This window comes from Anthonomus grandis, chromosome 16, assembly GCF_022605725.1.
Source record: "Anthonomus grandis grandis chromosome 16, icAntGran1.3, whole genome shotgun sequence".
In the NCBI taxonomy this organism is placed as follows: domain Eukaryota; kingdom Metazoa; phylum Arthropoda; class Insecta; order Coleoptera; family Curculionidae; genus Anthonomus; species Anthonomus grandis.
This window is the reverse complement of record NC_065561.1, coordinates 15,190,541-15,209,488: the sequence shown is the minus strand read 5'-3', so window position 1 is coordinate 15,209,488 and position 18,948 is coordinate 15,190,541. Positions and strand designations below refer to the sequence as shown.

General features: G+C 31.9%; 2 protein-coding genes across 3 annotated transcripts in view; one reads left to right on the top strand and one right to left on the bottom strand.

Moving 5' to 3' along the window:
• Nucleotides 1-18,948, top strand: part of LOC126745526 (midasin) — a 242,157-nt gene that overhangs the window by 116,625 nt on the left and 106,584 nt on the right. The window lies entirely within an intron of this gene.
• Nucleotides 1-18,948, bottom strand: part of LOC126745537 (uncharacterized) — a 115,035-nt gene that overhangs the window by 69,843 nt on the left and 26,244 nt on the right. The gene's annotated exons all lie outside the window — the stretch shown is intronic.

The following is an 18,948-nucleotide window of genomic DNA, read 5'->3' as shown; positions in this document are numbered from 1 at the left end:
AAATGATTCTTTTAAACTGTACAGGATCTTTCCCCATATATTGACTCCTCCCTCTACAGAGGTTTGTTGAAAAGTAAACAAAAAAATTGTACACAAAACTGTTGAGGTTTGTCTTTGTCTAAATTTTTGAATCCGATGACAAAATTTTCGTTTTCGTTTTTGAAACATCAAATTTTGACAGATATTCAGTTTTTTCTTACGAAACACCCAAGACGTCTCATTGCAGGGAATTATTTGATTTTTCTTCGAGATGTACTACCTGAACTTTTAGAAGATGTGCCATTGGATGTTCGGCAAATAATGTGGCTTCAACATGATGGTTGTCCGGCACACTATGGTTGCGTTGTCAGGGAATATTTGAACCAAAGATATCCTAGACGTTGGATTGGAAGGGGAGGCGCAGTGGCTTGGCCAGCGCGCTCCCCCGATTTAAATCCCTGTGATTTTTATTTGTGGGGTCATTTGAACCAACTTATTTATTCTACACCTGTGCCAGATGAACATGATCTTTTGGCTCGCATTGCAGTAGCTGCAGGCGAAATTAAAGATAGGGGTGAAGTTATTCAGAAAATTCACGACAATTTAACATTACGCTGCAGGCTCTGTATCCAACAAAATGGCGGTCACTTTGAGCATCTTTTAAATTAATTATTTATTATTATTATTTATTATTTAGTATTTTTTAACGTTATCCAATCATTTTTTTTTTCTTAGTTTTTATTAAAGTTATTTATTTTTAAATTCCGATAAAATGGTGCCTTTTGGGAAAAAGATGCAGGATACCTTTTTTTCTGTTAAATAAACCAAGGATTCTTAAAATTTTTGATTATCAGTGGCGTACTATTTTTTTTATTAAAAAATTACTCTAATGCCTATCTGATCTACGCCACTGGTTGAAACTAAAACATTTACTTTTTACATTTAAAGCATCTTTATTAGGTAGCTTTATTGAGAAAATTTGACACCGATATCTTAAACGGTCAAAAAACTAAAAATTAATTTTTTTTTTAAAACTTTAACCCGCTGTATTTTGGTTCTGAGGCATTTCCGACCCATAGTGTCTTATATCAAATGTTATATTTGAACGTCCCCCATTATCCCCCAAAAGCATGAACTTCTTATAAAAATCACCCTGTATATGAGCTTATAGGTAAAAAGCCAAATTTTCTCATTTCAAATATATATAGTTTAGCTACTTTTAATTAAACCGTTTTGGCAATATCGAGCTTCAAACTTTAAAAAATAACATATTGATGATCTTGGTAGGCTGTCCATTGTTATTTCAGTAGATTGTCCATAATTCAGAAGACATTCTCATTTTGCCGTTTTATAAGATAAATAAATTAAGTAGTAACAATAAAACCTTAAGATTTAATATTTATTAAGCGATATTTAGTATTAACTGCTCTATATGACCACCACCATTATTAATATAATCTTGTTCAATTTTTTGTATCGTATTAATTATAAATTGTTTATGATTTTGGCAAATATAATTTATAATAGAATTATTTGTTTCCTAGTAGATGCCAAACAATAACAATGCACCGCCTAGCAAGATCTTCAATATTTAATTTTTTTATGTTTGAAACCCGTTATTGCCAAAACGGTGTAATAGTAGTTAACCCATATACATATATTTGAAATCAGAAAATTCCTCTCTTTTTAACTATGAAGTCAGATACAGGGTGTTCCATAAGAAAAAACTGACCATCTGTCAAAATTTGATATTTTTAAAAGAGAAAAAAAATGTTTCATATCGGATTCAAAAATTTTGAGTAAAACCCCAAAAGTTTTGTATAAATTTTCTTTGTTTACTTTTTACCTAATCCCTGTAAAGGGGGGTCAATATATGGGGAAAGACCATGTACCCTTATAGAAGATATAACTAACGTAGAAAAACAACAACTAAAGATTAAATATTATTGCATCCCCCAGAGATATTCAAGAAAATATAATTGCCCTTAAGAAAAGACACACCCCTTCTGACTATGAACCTTTTGACCATATCTATATAGATGTGTATATGACCCTCAATACTTACTTTTTAACGGTAATTGACAGATTTTCTAAATTAGAAAAAGCATGCCCTCTTTTATCTCCTACAGGAGTTAAAGTAGCCGACAAATTTATAATTTACTTTAATCATTATGGACTACCACAGATAACGGTACATCTTTTAAAAACGAAATTATCGATAGAACGACTTTATTCCACTTTGAATGAAATCATTTATTATTCTTAAACAACAAAAGCCAAAAGAAAATATAGCAACTTACGGTAATAAACAAAACCTCTCCCAGTATATGCAATGACATGCAGAAAATATAAAAATAAATTAGTCAAGAACTTAGGAAGAAAAAAACATTAAAATTCCTATACTACCAACAGCTCTAGGAAAAACTTACATACACGACACATAGCCCATTTTCACCTAAGCTTAACCGAAACAGAAACTCCTGTATATAATATATAAAATATCTTGATGCATGTAAACAAAACCATTTTTAGTACCCAACAAACATACACCTCAAATTCAATCCTTCTTATAAATTTAATCAAACTTACGAATATCTGCAGAAAACTCTAAGAAATACCAAAATTTTTCAGAAATCTAATCCATTAAAAAGAGGATTACTTAACGTAGTAGGCAAAGTTGATAAATGGCTTTTTGGCACTCTAGATGCAGACGATGAAATTCGTTATAATAATTACTTCGAGATACTGAAAACAAATCAAGAAATCTTTAATAAAATTTTTATTATAAAGAACAGTCAATCCTATCTACTGTTACACAAGAACTTGCTAAAAATATATTGTTACAATTAAATACCCCAAATCCCGAAATTAACAACAGCATTGAGAATGCAATCTCCTTTGCTCATGTAAATAAAATGCATAACTCCATTCTTAGCCTTATATACTTTTAGCCTTAATACAAAAACATAAAAACAATATATGGTCCAAATCCAATACACGAATAATTCCCTTACTTAAAATTTATAACGAACTCAGAGAAATAAGACGAAGTAAATTATCTAAATAAGAATAATCATTGATTACATTTTAAGAATTTTTCCTATATATAACAGATATTCAGTTTTTAAACTGTATAAAGTATAGATAAGATTTATGTCAATAAAATGGGTTGTTGTTGGGAACTTTGGAACTCATTTTCTTAATATATAGACTGTGACTCCGTCTGACTGAGCTATCGTCTGCAATTCTTATGTACAAATTAAAATTGTTATATATTTTTATATATAGTTTTAATTGTATAAAAGTTTTTTACAATTTTATTGGGATTTTATACAAAAATATTAAGACTAACCACGACTAATAGATTGATTACTGATAAGCCTTAAAAGCAAGCAAATATGTATTCTTGTTAGCTTTTTGTCTTCACTAGTTTAAAACAAAACGTAATAATATGCAATTTTCTTTGTTTTGTATATGTTAAGTCACTGCGAATAAAGCGAGAAAGGTGAAACATGTTGACGACTATATATCGTAATTTATTGATTCAATTCTATCAAACAAGGACTGTAAACAATGTGACTGGGACCCCATAAACAACGTCGCAGGATGGGAGTAAATAAGGTTGAGTATTCAATATGCTGTTTTTCATTTAAGTACTGGCTAAAATGCGAGTGCTTTAAAATTTTGATTTTATTTTTTATTTAGGCTGATGAATTTCTCTATGAAAACGACTTGAATGGATGGAAAAAATCTTGATAATGTCAAACGCTTTATAAAAATCTAAATATTTTGAAAACTCATTTAAGTATTTTGTTGATATCGTATGAAAGGTAATAAGTTTCTCCGTCAAAAAGATTATTTCAAGTTTTCTTAAAAATACAGCCGTTTTGGAGTTATTAGGTTCTGGATCCTTCTGGTCAGAAAAAAATTGATAATGTTAAAGGCTTTACGAAAATATTAATATTTTAAAAACTTATTTATCGATTTTGTTGGTCTTACTTTCATATGAAAGTTAATGAGTTTCTCTACCAAAAAAAGGTTATTTTAAGTTTCGTTACAAATACAGACGTTTTGGATTTATAGAGTAGTTCTTCAATGGATTGAAAAAATCTTGATACCATCAAAGGCTTTACAACAATCTAAATATTTGGAAAACTCACATAAATATTTTATTGATTTAAAAATTGAAACTGATCATTAATTTTAAGGTCATCTTAAGTTTCTTTGTAAATACAGCCATTTTGAAATTATTGAGTAGTATTTTGAAAACTCATTTCAATATTTGTTTGATTCTAATTTAATAAAAAAACTTGAGTATATTATTTTGTAAATACAGCAGTTTTTGAGTTATTGGACTATTGGGTTGAGTTATTTACAGTTATTGAGTTATTGTTTCAATGGACTAAAAATCTAAATATTTTGTTGATTTCATATGTGTGTTAATAAGTTTCTCCATCAAAAAGATTATTTCAACTTTTCCTAAAAATACAGCCGTTTTGGAGTTATTGGGCACTAAATTCTTCTGGTTAAAAAAAATTTATAACGTCAGAGGCTTCACGGAAATCCACATATTTTGAGAACTTATTTTACAATTTCATATTAATTTAATATCTTTACCTATTAATCAATAATTAATTAAATAAATTATAAAAAAAACCATAAATATTACACAACTGGCTCTTTTTTCATTTTGTTCGATGCGTATTTTTTTTATTAACTTAGCAAAAAAACCTCATAAATCTACTTAAATTCCGCAGTGTTGCATTGCGGGAAAAAACCCTCGACGAAATAAAGGCGGCTCCATACAAGCCAAGCTTTATTATTGCCGTATCCGACCTAAAAAGTGTAGGCTAATTATAACGTCTGGTTATAAAAAGGAGCACTTCATTTAATGAAATGTAGTGTGTTATAAAAGGCAATACTTAAAAAAATAAATTATTTCTGGCAAACGGATGTAAATATTGCATGCACCCAACCCTATTTTAAGGTTTAAAAATAAATCCGAAACATGATCGATAAAATCAACAGAAAATCCCCAATCGAGAGCCACATAAAGACTGGAAAGTCGTTATGTACCTTGAGGTTACGACCTAAGAAAATAACTTTCTATTACTATACACCCCCATCAATCTAGATCGAATTAAATCCTGGGATTTTTATGTATTCGTACCAAAAATATAAAGGGCCTGGCAAATGGTTAATGGGAAAATTGGAATTTTTTTACCAATATTGTGTTATAAACTTCATATTCGAGCCTATATAAGACTATAAAAATCAATCGTTTGATAAATATTGATTCATTTTTTGAAAGAGGGAATTGGAGCGGCAAATATGAAAGAATTTTAACAGAAAATAGTGTGCACTTTGCAGAAAAAAGTACCTGTTATTCTGCCATCATTATTTTTTAGGTTATTTAAACCACTTTCCGAGGACACACGATGCACAGAACCGTCACTTTTTGACATAATATTTCCACTATAGACACTCACGCAAATTTGTTTGTAAACTGGTTAATTGCTCGTCCAATAAATCAAGCCGTGACTTAGTGAGGTCCTCTTTAATGTAAACCCGATTTTTTTTTCTGTTTTTAAATATCGATAAACGACGATTATCAATAGAAAATCGCACAAGTAGTGCCCGGATTTTTTTGCGAGATTTTATGTCTGTTGATCTACAATTTGAATTTATTATTTAGTAGAGATAGTACAGTTTCTCGGATATTTTTGTTTATTAACTTTTATTTATTTTGTTTATTTTTGTTTATTTATTTTCACTAAGAATATTCAATAGAAAAGCTATAGGGACGCCACTGGCAAAGAAAATATTTTTTTTGCACATCAAAAAATGCGTCTTGGTGCATAGAATACACGTACCAAAGTTCATAAAAATGTCTACAATATTGTTTAAGTTATTATTTAAAAACTGATTTTTTTTGAAAACTTTAACACCCTGTCTCTCAAAAGTTAACATGTTTAGGACATATGTTCATAGGAACTTTTTTTCTTAAAATGGGTCCAGGAATCACCCCCTTAAATATTAGCACGTCTTTAAGAAACATCCTGTATGTAGTAGCCAGGGTTATTGAAGATATAAAAATATATAGAACTTCAATAATAATCCGGGAAAAACTGTAGGGTAGGATTAAGAAAAATATAAGTATGTAATAAAAACTAAGTAAATAGTAATAAGGTTGGGGATATTGTAAATTAAATTATTTTATGATAGGTTTTATTAAGCAATAAAGATTATCGGGATTTCCAGTAGGGCGTAAGGTGCGAGTATAAGTACGAATGTTAGAATATAAATATTGTAGAAAATCACACGACGAAAAATTAACTTGCTGATGTATATTTTACTTTTGTGAATAAAATCTACACTTACTCTTTTAATGGCAAAAAAACTTCCCGCGATTTCTTTATTTTATTAGTATTCCTGATACTACATATAAGCACTCATGAATGCCTTGACGCCAAACCGAATAATACATCGAAATTCAATCCAAATACCTTAATATCTTACAAGACGGGCTCGTCCTGCATAGAAGAGGTAAGAAATTCGGAAGTCGTGAAAGTGGAAAATTGTGTCGGCGGGGCGAAGGGATGGCGCGAGCATTTTCCATGAAAATGCCCTTGTTAGGATGAAACGTCGGGAAGTGCCATCCGCAGACACGAAGTCATAGGATCGTTTCACGGGTCGAATAACTTTGTTCATTCCCAGAGATTACTTGCTGCCGAAATCGCTTGTTCGGTTCCGTATGGCTTTTTAAGTGGATAACTTTTCGCGGTATTTTACATATATTGCGGATCACGAATGCTTCGGGAGTTAGAAGTACATGAGAAGCATTTTATGAGCGAATAAACGCGTTTTCTGACCGATATTGTTTTGTTCAGGTGGAAAATTTGCGGTCGCTTTGATACGAACGTACAAATCGCTGCAAATGTTCGATTTAGTCGTGTGTGCTTTAAACAGATTTCCAGGAGGATAGTTTGTTCTACCATTATCAAGCAGGCATAAGTACTTTTAAATTTGCTTGTCCAGAATACTTAATTTAAAGAAACTTATAAGATTGGCCAGGAAATAAATTTAGCTGTAAGGTTTTACTGCCACCAGACGATCATAAAATGTCCAAGTTCCTATCTTAAGACTTCAAATAAATTTCATTAAAAGTTAATTAATTCAAAGCTCTTAATTCTGCTATTAGCACTTTGCACTGGAAACAAAAACCTTTTGTTGGAATATAAATAAAAATCCAACACTTAGGCATAACTTAAATGGGTACCCCAACCACTTTCTCTCTTTTGTTCTTTTTCACCTCTCACGTAATGTTTTCGCAAAAAAAATCTTAAAAAATAACAAATTTTCGTCAACATATCAGACATTTATTGCAGGATATAGTACAAATTTTGAAAAAATACCAGTTAAAATGTAAATCAAATTTTTGAAAAAATTTCAGGTATTAAATGGTGAAAAAATACCAATTTTTGTACAAAGTTCAAGCAACTTTTCCAGAAAATAATAACAATTTTCGAAAAATTCCAGGCAATAATTCCAGTAAATTGTCAAGTTTTTCCAGGCACTAAATGCCAGAAACTCTTGTGAATTGCCAAATATTTCGAAAACCCATGCATAATTTCTCAAAAAAGTCTTGAAAAATAACACATTTTTATTAAAATTCTAGGCATTATATCCAGAAAATAATCAATTTTTTTAGAAAAATTCCAGGCATTAAATGCTAGAAAATTCACGTAAATTATCTAGAATTTCGAAAATCTAGGCTATCTATAATCTAGTAATTTCGCATAAAATCTTGAAAAATAACAAATTCCAGGCAATAATTCTAAAAGTTCATCAAAATTTTTGTAAAAATTTTAGGCATTAAATGCCAGAAAATCTTGTAAATTACGGAATATTTCCAAAATTGAGGCATAATTTCGCAAAATATCTTGAAAACTAACAAATTTTTGTAAACATTTTATGCATGTATTCCAAAAAATAATTAAATTTTTGGAAAACTTCCGGGCAATAAATAGCAAAAGTTTTGGAAAAATTCAAGCCATTAAAACAAAAACCTTTTGTTGGAATATAAATAAAAATCCAACACTAAGGCATAACTTAAATGGGCACCCCAACCACTTTCTCTTTTTCGTTCTTTATCACCTCTCACGTAATGTTTTCATTTATAAATACATCCGAAATAACTTTATCGAATCAACTCCATCCCCTGCGTCTTTTAAAGTCCCATAATTAGATAAAAGGCCATCGAGGATTATACGCAGACCGTTTTCCCTAAATTAGCGACGTTTAACTACCGAAACGATTTCATGAATCGTTAACTTTTATATTTCCTTTTTCCAATAAAGGCGTGCAAGCACGAACCGACATAATGATATGGCCTCCTCCGCAGGCGAATGTAATTTTTATTTCCTGTATTTCCTCTATATACGAACCGGCCCGTTTGAACGTGTTTGGGATTTGTTTTGGGAGGTCTTTAGCTTTTCGGTCCGGTCTATATTTTGTGCTTTGAGGCGCATTTGTCGGGGATTATTGAGAGGGTCTAGGCTAGATTGATAGAGCTAACTGAGAGCTTCGGAATGTTATAAATTGAGTAGCGTAGTAATCTATTATTTTCTTTGGGTCAGAATAAAGACATTAAGGCCATCTGTTAGGGCGATTTAGCTGATTTACTGATTCTTAGTCATTCAACTGTCCCTCGTTGATTTGGTACTTGTGTAAAAGGGACATATTTTGATGAAAAATATTCTGATCAAATAAGCAACTATAGATCTTCCGGGCCATTATGTAATGATATAAACAATAATTGTAGTATAATTCGATGGTAAGCATAATGGTGATGGGTATTCTCAGAGTGGTGCAGGGAAGATGGAAAAGAAAATAACATTCTTATTAACAGGTCTTACATAGATTCGACACTGCTGCAGTTAAATCTCTAATCATATAGGCCTTTATAGACTGGTCGATACAAAATGCTACTGATGCTTATAATGTGGCTAAATGGTAAAAGCTGACCTCTGTGAATGGGAATCACCCTCCAAACTGTACACTTATCCTGGTACTGAGGAAGTTGTGGATCAGGCTAGATTGTCTATTCTATTGTGTTAAGGCAAAGCTATACATATATCGGTAACTTAGTAAGAAGCAAAGAATGTTCAAGATCTACCGCTGTATATCAAGAAAGTAGCAAGTTAAAATGAGAGCAAGTAAAAAAGATTCGGTAGAATCCATTTTAACTTGAACTTTAATTTGAAATAACTTGCTTAATTCTAGATTGGTTCAATAGTGCAGCGATACCCTGAAGAGAAAATAGAACTGGATAGTGTACAGAGGAATGAAGGAAAATGGCATAATTTCTCAAAAAAAAATGAAAAAAATTTCAGATATATAATAAATGATATAGTCAAAATTTTGAAAAAATTCCAGGTATTAAATGGCAGAAAATCTTGTAAATTACTGAATAGTTCAAAAATTCAGGCATATTTTCGCAAAAAAATCTTGAAAAATAACAAGTATTTGTTAAAATTCCAGGCAATAATCAAATTTTTGGAAAAATGCGAAGTATTAAATGCTAGGAAATTCTTGTAAATTACCGATTATTTCGAAAATTCAGGCATAAAAAAATCCCGAAAAGTCAAGCAAGTCTTCCAGAAAATAATAACAATTTTGGAAAAATTCTAGGCAATAATTCCACAAAATTGCCAAGTTTTTAGACAAAATTCCAGGCACTAAATTCCAGAAATTTATGGAGATTACCAAATATTTCAAAAATTCATGCATAATTTCACACAAAATTTAAAAATTTTTATTAAAATTCCGGGCATTATTTCCAGAAAATAATCAATCTTTGTAGAAATATTCCAGGCATTAAATGCTAGAAAATTCGTGTAAATTACCAAATATTTCGAAAATCTAGGTGTAATTTCGCACAAAATCTTAAAAAATAACAAATTTCTGTGAAAATTCCAAGCATCTATTCCAGAAAATAATAAAAATTCCATGCAATAATTACAGAAAATCGTCAAGTTTTTGGAAAAATTCCAGACATGAATTCCAGACAAAAAATCTAACTTTTGAAAAATTTCAGGCATTAAATGCCAGAAAATGTTTGTAAATTATCGAATATTTTGAAAAAACAAGGGATAATTTCGCAAAAAAAAAACTATAAAATATTTAAAAAATTGTAAATCTTTTAGGCATTATTCCAGAAAATAATAAACATTTTGGAAAAATTCTAGGCAATAATTCCAGAAAATAATTACATTTTTGGAAAACTTCCAGGCATCTAGTCCAGAAAATAGCAAAAGTTTTAAAAAAATTCCACGCAATAAATGCTACAAAATTCTTGTAAATTACCGAATATTTCGAAAATCCAGGCATAAATTTCGCAAAAAATCTTGAAAATTTTTTGGGAAAATTCCACACATTTATTTAAAAAAAAAAACATATTTTTTTTTAATTAAGTAAATAGATTAGCCAGGCTTTGTTCAAGTCTGAGTCCGAAATTTACCTCGTATTAAACAAAAAAAAAAACAAATTTTTCAAGTTCTAGATAATCTGGACAAGGTATTCATGTGAGTTATCTGCCTATGAGTATCTCTATACATTTTTCCTTAGACAATCAATTACAACCATTGGATGTGGTATCTAAAAAGACCTGCATTCCTTCATCAAGAAGACAGGAAAAACTATTCTAGGTCTGGAACAGTGAACATTTTCTACATAGCTGAACTAGTTTAAAAGGAGCTGCTAATTTTATTTCCTAAGAAAGTAAAGCTAAACATAAGGAAAGAATGCTTGACAATTAAGTCAAAGGTCTATCTGCAGAGCTGATATACCAAGAAATCAGCAAGGGCTAGTTTAAAAGGTTCGGAAGAGAACTCGTCTACTTTGGTAGCCAAGTTGCTCTCTACAATTTCAAGTGCTAAGAACTAGTTCCAAATTGCTTCAATACGCATCAAAGCCTTGAACGATTGTATAGAAGTTAATGGGACGGTATGCTGAACTTGGTTCTAGGATACAGGATAATAAATTACCTAGGATTGATTTATCTCTAATAAAATTTCTCATCTACTAAAAAACAGGGCGTGAAAGATGTTGGGATTATGGCATAGACTACATCCTTAATCACGATGCTTATAAGTAGCTTATAGGTGCGAGAAGGTCTATTTTCATTTATATTTGTTAAGAAGACCTGAAATACTATTCGATTATATTTGATTGGGAAGTAACTAAAAGAATTTACGACAGTTCCACGTAAAAGACCAAATTCACTGAACGTGGAGTCCCCAGTACTGTAATTAATAACTACTTAGATCATTGTATAATGTATAAGGTGGGCATAATCTTAAAGGGTATTGTGCCAACATGCTTTTTTATAACGCCTGTACGAGTATTTTGTATGTCATATCCCTGCTTAATTTGCTAACAGGAACTGTAGAATTTTATTAACATAATAAACTTTACGCTATTTTTAGGAAAATTTACTAGTCCATAAAAATACCTACATTTTATCTCGGAAACTGCGGCCTCTTGGATGATAAACAACTGCATAAAGCTATCTTAAGAAAAACGATATCGTTTTAAGTTTTCCTGCAAAGAAAACCGATTTTTAAGTTCATTTCTCATTTTGTTTGTTTACTTCCTTTCTTTGTAATTGCTCCATTATCCCATAGTTTAAGAACGGGAGTAATAAAAATTTGGAATTAAATAAAACAGGGTTTTGTTCGCTCGAAAATTCCCAATGCATGCTTAGTGACATATCTCACTTTAGCCAATAATTCAAGGGATTCAAAATATTCCAGCTGCTTTCAAAAGCGATCGCCCAAGCCAGATTTATGGGTTAAATTTTAAGCATAAAAATGCCCGATCTATCTAAACTGATTTTTATTTACAGCCCCTTAAAAAGGCCCACGTTTTACATCTATTTGACCGTTTGATCCTATGAATATATTTTGAAGGAAACATTGCGTTCTCAATTTAAAATTAGAAAAATTCAGACCGGAATTTATCGACACGTGAATCAATGAAATTTTTAAATAAAACCTGTAAAGCAATAAATTGCCCCATAGATATATAATAAATTTTTATGTCTGGGCCATTATTGGTCAAAACAAACAGAGCCGCTGTTTCTCTTTCATTAATATGTAAATCCGCACATATAATACCGAGTTTCGCATTTTCATTTTATTGCCCTGCTAAAACCCGATATCAATAAAACGCTAACCACCCTAATAAAATTAAGCTTGTTTTAAAACCTAACTGCTATAATTTTGTGGAAGTTTTACAGTTATAAAAATAGAGCACTTTTTACGGTCACAGGTAAAAATTAATTTACGAAAGCCACAATAATTTGTAGAAAAAAAAACTCTTCTTATTGCACGCATTCGATCCTCTTGGATACGATCTCAAGAGGTACTGCTTGAAATAAATGATACTGAAATCACTAAAAAGAGGAAGTCTGCCAGGAGTTCGTCAGGTCCGGCTTGTCGGTATTATTTGCAAATGACATGTCAACTCTACTTGTAGCTTCTTCTTCTTGGTAGTATTTCAACCGTTGATGGGTCTTGGCTGCGTTAACGATTTGCCTTCATCGGTCCTCGTTCACCATAATTTCCTTCCAGTCATATATCTGCCTGGTCTGTAAGTCATTTAAAATGTTGTCCTTCCATTTGAGTCTAGTGCGTCTCAGTGGTCTCTTGCTGGATTTTCTTCCCATACTATCTTGAGCAGTCGGTCATCAGGTGCTCTTCATGTCAGGTCCATCTCAGACGCTGGGATTTAATTGATTATAGTAAAATGCGGCTTTCGGTATAGGTCTTGATTAACGTTTTGCAGTCGTCCTTATGTTGCTCTGTGTCTGGATCCTTGATGGGACCAAATACATATTCTTTTCAGGATTTTCCTTTTAACCCGCTATAGTGAAAACTCATTGTGTAAGCAGATGATCGGTTTGACTGACATACCCTCAGTTTTGATACTCTGGACTGCATGGGCTTACACGGCAAAGTTACACCTATTGGCACTGTGTATTCGTGCTTTAATCAATTACTTGATGTCGTGGTCTGAGGATATCGTGACTCCAAAGTACTTAAACTGTTTGACGCATTTAAAATTATATTCTGACCGATTCTGTCCCTGGATGGATATATAATATGGATATAATTAGAAGTAGGAATAGATTACAGTCAATTAGGGTTCAGAAACGGACTAGATACCAAAGAAACGTTGTTTGCACTAAATGTGTTAGCACAGAGGTGTCTAGACATGAATTTGGTTATGCACATTTGGAGCCGTATTTTTTAAAGCATTCTAATTTGATTCGCATACGAAATTAGAGGATTTCGCACGAAAAATAAATATTCGTATTTTCGACCGCTTCGTATGCGAACTTTTTCGCATGCGGTGTCTCGAATGGGTATATACCATTCGAATTTCAAAGTTCGTGTGCGATTTTCAATTTGAATCTGCCACTTGTCTTGTTTTGATTTTAAACAAGCTTTGTTTTTTTTTTTAATTTGTGTGAGTTCGTTAAGTATTTCCGTAGTGTTTTTTTCTTGTTTATTGAAGGAAAAAATACCAAAAATCAAAAACAATCTTGTGCAAAGAAACGTCGTCCATGCACTGAAACTCTGGCAGATAGAAGGAATAGGGTGTACTCTTCATTTCTTGACTCATTTGAAATGTATTCAGATGCTCAATTTATTAAATTATATAGAATAAGCCTATTACGATGGAATTGATGTGCTCTTTATGTGCTCCAGAGACTGTGTAATCTGTCTGCCACTTTTATCCAAAAGGCACAGTTTTAGCTGAAAAAATCTTGGGTGAATTTGCCCGACTTTAATTCCGGGTGGTCTTCCATTAATGAAATTAGTTCTTTCTTTTGCTCACTCGACACAAAACCGCAATATTTTTTATTTTTTTAATGCATGTTAAAAACAGTCAATGCGAAAAACCCAAGAAACGCTATGAAAAAAACTTCAAAATTCCCTGATGTTTTTAAACTTAAATTTCAGATTAGGTTAAAAAATCTTTATCTTCATCCCGTTTGACATGGTCTCCAATGGCACTCGACTTTGCTACGTTGCCACTACATTTCACGTTCGTATGCAAATGAAATTTCAAATGCTGTTCAGAAATGCACTTTTTAATTTGTGTACGACTTTATTCGCATTCGAAGATTCTCCTGTTACGTACGTTGACCTCTAAAAAGCGTTTGATAAGGTAAGAAATGAAAACCTAGTAGACTTGCAGTAGCTGAATATTTCTCAAAGAAGAGAGTTAGATTACGAATGATATAAATGACCTCTCTACAGGTCAAGTCCATAGTTGTTAAAGACATCGAAAAGAAATTTTTAGACGCAGTTTTTCCTATAATATCGCTATATGTGTTAATAAACATATACCGGAACTCTCGTAAATGCTTTTGGAATTAATAGAAGGGAAAGTCTTAGAACTTATTTGCCTTAATATTGGAGTGTTAGTATAGTTAAAACTTTATATTTTTGCTTATAATAAATTAAATATTAAATAACGACAATGAGGCTTAAATGTCATTAGTATAAAAATTTTGTTTTGTAGACCTGAACTTTTGTTAGTTCTCAGACTTTTTTTTATTTTATTTACCATGCTACAACAGCTCTTAAGCTGAAATTTACCTTTTAACCTTTTAATCCATGTATCCATCGCTGTCAGTTATGTTTGAGTTCTTTTGGATAATTAAACGTTTTTATTATTTATATGTTTCATCCAAGGAATTTTTATATATGTTTTTATACAATGCGGCTCTTAATTTTTCTCCCTCCTCTAATCCTTTAATTGCGTTTATATAAAAAAAAAATGAAATTTGCTACACATCATTAGCAACCTATGCAAAATTTTAAAATGGCGGCTGTTTGAATTGAAATTTGACCGGACACCTTTACTTAAACAGCTTGTAAAATGCTATAGAACCACTGATCCTTGAGATTATTGAAGACAATCTTCATGAATTAGAGTTGATAACAGTTTCTCAACAAGATGGAGCATCGCCTAACTTTAGCAGAAATGTTAGAGAATGTTTGATTTATATTTACCCTAACCAGTGGATTGGTCGTCGAGGGTCTACCGAGTGGCCAGCCAGGTCACCCGATCTAACACCTTTGGATTTTTTATATGGGGCTACTTGAAACAAAAAGACTATGTCACCCTCACATATGCAATAACCGTTTGCTTCCCAAAGAAGAAAACTGTGACCATCTTGGACTCTAATACACCAGATGGCAGTATACCAACTAGACAAACATTATCCCTAAGAAACATTATCCCTAGAAAAATTAGAAGAAGCAACTCTTATGGAGAAGGAGTACTCTACAGCTCACTAAAAACCGCTAAGAGAAATCAATCTAAGGAAGTCCTTGATGATGATGATTCTGGCTAGAATCTATCTTCGATCTACGTTAAAGAATAGTTGATGCATGTCACTATATTAATGTTGCCACTTTCTAAAATGTTCGTGAATAGTTTTCCAATAGATTATTTTATTGTCTTGAAGTTAATGGTACACATTTTCAACATCTTTTGTAGTGAAATAGTTAGTTACATTTCTGTGTTACCTTAGTTATTTTAAATAAAAATAAAAATGCGAAAAATAAGATTTTGAAAGGCTGCCATTTTGCTATGGGTAAAAGTAATGACTTAATATTCTAGGACCATAAAGCATTCAAAAGGACTGCTTTCTGTTAAATTTTAGTTTTCGAAATGGCGTCCCGCCGCCATTTTGAAATTTTGCAAAATGAGCTAGGGACCAAACATTAGTATTTAGGTTGCTAATGATGTGTGCTAAATTTTAAATTTGTATATAAACGCATTGAAAAGATAAGAGAGGGGGGGCTATTAGGAGCCGCACCGTATAACAGATTTAAAGTAAGCTTCCTACACCTAAAAAAAAATCTAAAAAGCGTTGGGTCGTAAATCACCATACATTCTCTTCCACATTTTCCGAAAACATCGGTAAGGACGAGAGCATTTTACATTGAACCCTCTGTTGTCAATCCTTGGACACACTCTATAAGATCAAAAATTTATAATTTTTTTTAATTTCTACCACTTATCATCAATTATTCGCGTAACCCAATTACATGCTCTTATAAAAACTCTTTCACTTTTTTCTAATTAAAAGTTAAAACTTCAACAGTCGGTCGTGAAAGCCTCCAAAGAATAAAAGATAAAGAAAAGAAAGAAAGCTGACTGGTAAGGAGATCAATTTACGTAAAAGAATTGGCCATTCAGGCTGATCTAAAGGAAATGAGCCCAAAACGCTGTTCGCAGGCACTTTGTTGGATTTCGAGACGTAAATTTAGATATCCGAGTGCCGATTGATCCCCCTCATAGCAAACGTAAATCGTGACAGCTATTTTTAAAATTACTGACGTTTTTTTATACAAAAAGAGGCGTTATCAGGTCTACGATTTTCGGAAAGTCGACAATAATTTATTACACAACTATGGGCGCCACTCCAAAATTTAAACCCATATATCACCCGCAAACTATTAAAAAGCATGCTTCAAACGTTTTATACACAGTCTGGTGGTTCGTGTGACGAAAACTAAAGCTTTAATGACTATATCTAAGCCGTTTTTAGAAACTACTTAAGCGCCGAGTGAAAATGTTTACGTAGCTAATATTGGGCTTGTGTTAAAAGCTAATGCATGTGAAAACCGGCAGCTCGGTAAGCGATCCCCGAAGATCATTTTGTGATGTATCTGTTACCTTAGAAATTAAATATATAAATAGAAATATATAAATTAGAAATAAAAATAAAAGTAATATGGAGGAGGATAATGCAAGCGAAAAATAGGATGCTGCAATAAAAAGTCACTGTATCTTAATATGTAAAGTGATGGATGGATTTGGGTTCATTTTTCAATGCAACATTTTTAAATACAAATAAATAGGTCACATTAGAAAAATTAGTATTCGACCTAATTATCATTTTTTTGAATTTTGAGATTAGCAAGTTTGCCATTTTCACTACATACTTAGATTTCGTTAATGGAATTTTTTTCTATTATTGGCCTCAAACCAAGTTCCACGTCAGTGATAGATTCTGATTTTAAAATTAGAGCATTTTAATATACCGGTCTGGCCAACGAAGGTCTTAAGTGCGAAGTTTTCTCTCGCTTTGTCTATGAATTTCTAATAACGAGATGACCATAATATTAAGCCTCCCTGATTGGTTCCTTTATTTGGCATATTTTAGTTCTATTACATATTCAATATAGTGACTAAAAGTAGCGTAGATAGAGTTCGCAGGTTTAGGACCAAGAAATCAAAAACTTCCTTTTTTGAAAAGATGGCGACGTTTCGACGTTTATTTACGTCTTTTTCAAGGCTATTTACTGTGAAGAAGCTTTTTTGTCGATTGCATATACTATACTAATGGCAACAGAACATTATATGTAGATAGGCACATATGTGATTATACTTTGAACAAACATAACATAAATCACACATAATTGACAATAACTTTTTTTTAATACTTCACATCACTATCATTTCTACGATATACATATTGTATATTTACAAATAAACGAACGCGGTCAAGAGCCACAGATGAGCTGACGAACCAGTTCCATTCACGAACTCCATCTACGATTCAGGATAGTATAAATTAAGGGTTTAGGGCTCTCAAAAAACCTAACATTGGTTGAGGAAACCATTAGCAAAAAGTTACCTATAGATAATAATATGGAAGTAATAGGCATAAATAAATTGAATGAGAATGTCGTTCAAGCAATAAAAGATACAAGACATCTACTACAGGAAAGAAGAAAAGAAAGAGAAGAACATAATTATAACTGAAATGCGGTAAAAACTTTAAAAAGAGAAATTAAAAGGGAGGTTCGAATGAATACAAGACAGAACGTCACACAAGAAATATCAAGAGTAATAGACGAAATGAACAAGGAAAGATGACGACCATAAAGAAGTTTTATTGCCAGTTGTATGGCAATAAAGTGCGTGTTCGGAGCCAAAGGTGATTAACCAATGTAGAAGTTGTTTTATTTTATAAAAAGATTATTGTCACTGACATAAGTCCTCTTTCTCATATATATAAACTATTTACAAAAATAATTACAAAACGACTAGAGAACAAATTATAAATCTATCAGCCTAGAAAACAGGCGGGTTTTAGAAAATTCTGTGAAACGAACGACCATATGTTAGTACAAAAAAATCTAATCAAGAAGTGTGTCGAGTATAACAAACATTTAGTATTAATATTTGTAGACTATGAAAAGGCTTTTGACACTCGAAATCAACAAGAAATGCTACAAGCGCTGACAGAATACCGAATTGATCATCCACATATTAATGCATATTGAAATTAGAGTTTCAACCGTCTCCCGAAGATGCTAATATCGTTAGCGAAACACGTGTCGAGAATAAATTCTTAATTAAGTCTCATACCAAAGGACTATTAAAAAGTTGTGTTTCAATGACAAGCGCAAGTGGGGAATCGATAAAGCATTGTCTTTCTCTCGTTCACCTAATGCTTTGCCTGTGCATTTCTGTTGGTGCGACAAGGAATTTACCATTAAAGCAAATCTAAAGGGTTTAAAATATTGATGAAATGCCACGGTATGCAACAAAACTTTGACCTCAAAAAGAAAATATCAGCAAAGAATTACAGTAGAAAAGATATTCAAGAAAACCTAATTTAAAAAAGAAAGAACCACAGCAACTGGAGGAATTTACAGGATTTTTGACGATTTCGTATATTGGAACAGTGAAGTGCAAGGGAACTTCGGAGAAAATCAGGAAAATTACCCGAAAATTCAACATCAAGACTGCTTTCACTTCCAAGACAACCATACGAGGTTTAGTATCAAAGACCAAGCCAGAATGCGTAATGGATACTAAGAACTGCATATTTCAATTCGAGAGTAAATATGGAGAGTCATATATATAGAT